At 61.3% G+C, this 2500-nt stretch overlaps 2 non-coding genes and 1 pseudogene across 2 annotated transcripts in view; all 3 read right to left on the bottom strand.

The window, feature by feature from the left end:
* The window catches only part of LOC145915122 (large subunit ribosomal RNA), a 3686-nt gene extending 2498 nt beyond the window's left edge, over positions 1-1188 (bottom strand). Inside the window, exon 1 of the ribosomal RNA XR_014403570.1 lies at positions 1-1188. This exon is cut by the window's left edge and continues 2498 nt beyond it. This is a non-coding gene — a ribosomal RNA (large subunit ribosomal RNA).
* A 244-nt stretch (positions 1189-1432) lies between these two features.
* Positions 1433-1586, bottom strand: LOC145914973 (5.8S ribosomal RNA). The gene has a single exon (XR_014403430.1). It is a non-coding gene; the product is annotated as a 5.8S ribosomal RNA (ribosomal RNA).
* Positions 1587-1846: 260 nt separating this feature from the next.
* The window catches only part of LOC145915074 (small subunit ribosomal RNA), a 1654-nt pseudogene continuing 1000 nt past the window's right edge, over positions 1847-2500 (bottom strand).

Raw genomic sequence — 2500 nt, forward strand, 5'->3', positions numbered from 1 at the left:
CCAGCTATCCTGAGGGAAACTTCGGAGGGAACCAGCTACTAGATGGTTCGATTAGTCTTTCGCCCCTATACCCAAATTTGACGATCGATTTGCACGTCAGAATCGCTACGGTCCTCCACCAGAGTTTCCTCTGGCTTCAACCTCCTCAGGCATAGTTCACCATCTTTCGGGTCCCAACGCGCACGCTCTCGCTCGACCTCTCCGGCAGAGCGGACGAGATCGGCCGGTGATGCGGCCGTCCAGAGAGACGGCATCTCACCTCCGCCGGACCGCGCCGACATTCACTTTCACTGCGCCCATGGGTTTCGCACTGCCCCGTGGCTCGCGCGCACGTTAGACTCCTTGGTCCGTGTTTCAAGACGGGTCGGGAAGGTGGCTGACGTTAGCCGCGGACCCCGTGCGTCTCGCGCGGCGCTGCCCACCCGCAACCGACACGCCGCAACTGGGCACTGAGCACAGTCCCCAACCGGCGACGCACCGGCTCGGACGGGACGCCCGGCCCACGAAGGGCAGACGCGGCGATCCCTCCTCGCCCGGGCGACGGGCCGACGTGTCCGCGCGCCTATAACACCCACCCGGGGGCGGGCTACCTTGCGCGCGGCCTTCTCGCCGCCTCCCAGACGGTCGCGGCCTTCGCACGGCGCTAGTGCGCTGGAGCTGCTCGGAGGACAGCGCGAACGACGGGCCGCAAGGCTCCGCACGCCCACACGCTCCGCTCGGCTTCAGCTGAAAGCGTCGCGCGACTCGACAGGCCCTCCCGTTTGCCTCTCGACGGTTTCACGTACTCTTTAACTCTCTCTTCAAAGTGCTTTTCAACTTTCCCTCACGGTACTTGTTCGCTATCGGTCTCGCGACAGTATTTAGCCTTAGATGGAGTTTACCACCCGCTTTGGGCTGCATTCCCAAACAACCCGACTCTGGGAAGACGCAGAGCGCGCGCCCTCGCCGCCACCATGGGCCTGACACCCGCACCGGGACGAGGCCTCGATCAGAAGGACGCGGGCGGCGAACGACGTACGCGCAGCGAATTCCTTACGCCACAATTCCACGCGCCGCAGAGGCGCGCGGATTCGGCGATGGGCACTTCCCACTTCACTCGCCGTTACTGGGGGAATCCTCGTTAGTTTCTTTTCCTCCGCTTAGTAATATGCTTAAATTCAGCGGGTAGCCTCGTCCGACCTCAGGCCGATAATCCAGTGCCTCGTTTGCGAGAGACACGCGCGCGCCACCGAAGCTCGTGCGAGCGCCGCGCCCGAACGCGAGCCGTGCTGCTCCGGGCCGGGATCCTCTTCGAGGCCGACTCGTAACGAGACGCACGCCGCGTTCGGTTTCGCGCGCTGACACTGCGTTCGTGCTGTCCTGGGCGGGACGACCGTGGCAACGGCCGACACCGCACCGGCCCGACGCGTCGCCGCGCGGGAACGTTACAACGCGACCCTGAGGCGGGCGTGGCGCCGGGATTGACCCGGTGCCGCAATTTGCGTTCAGAACGTCGATGCTCAATGTGTCCTGCAATTCACATTAATTCACGCAGCTAGCTGCGTCCTTCATCGACTCGCGAGCCGAGTGATCCACCGCCAAGAGCCCTCCGTGACTTCGTCAGTTGGACAAGCGCGACCCAGCCGGATTGCACAGTCGAAAAAAGCGGTGGCCGAGCGGTCGCCAGCCGTAGGCGACGCATGAAGCCAGCCTGGCACATGGCCACGGCACTCGGCGCAGAACGAAACAGGGTGACCGAAGTGCAATCGCGTGCGCCTCAACAGCGACGAAGGGCGTGCGCGGCCGCCAAGATACGGAGCCTTCTCCACCTGTCGAACGCACGACCACTCGATCGGCGATCGGCCGGTAATGATCCTTCCGCAGGTTCACCTACGGAAACCTTGTTACGACTTTTACTTCCTCTAAATGATCAAGTTAGATCGTCTTCTCGGACGCCGGCGCGGCCGTTGCCGAACGCGCCAGGTCCAATCGGAGGACCTCACTAAACCATTCAATCGGTAGTAGCGACGGGCGGTGTGTACAAAGGGCAGGGACGTAATCAACGCGAGCTGATGACTCGCGCTCAATCTCGTGTGGCTAAGCGCCACTAGTCCCTCTAAGAAGTTCAACGCCGACCGATAGGGTCGCGTAACTAGTTAGCAAGCCAGAGTCTCGTTCGTTATCGGAATTAACCAGACAAATCGCTCCACCAACTAAGAACGGCCATGCACCACCACCCACAGAATCAAGAAAGAGCTCTCAATCTGTCAATCCTCACTGTGTCCGGGCCGGGTGAGATTCCCCGTGTTGAGTCAAATTAAGCCGCAGGCTCCACGCCTGGTGGTGCCCTTCCGTCAATTCCTTTAAGTTTCAGCTTTGCAACCATACTTCCCCCGGAACCCAAAGACTTTGGTTTCCCGCAAGCTGCCGGAGGGGTCGTCAAAGTAACGCCCCCCGATCGCTGGTTGGCATCGTTTATAGTCAGAACTAGGACGGTATCTGATCGTCTTCGAACCTCTGA

This window comes from Ascidia mentula (assembly GCF_947561715.1).
Source record: "Ascidia mentula chromosome 2 unlocalized genomic scaffold, kaAscMent1.1 SUPER_2_unloc_1, whole genome shotgun sequence".
Taxonomy (NCBI): Eukaryota; Metazoa; Chordata; class Ascidiacea; order Phlebobranchia; family Ascidiidae; genus Ascidia; species Ascidia mentula.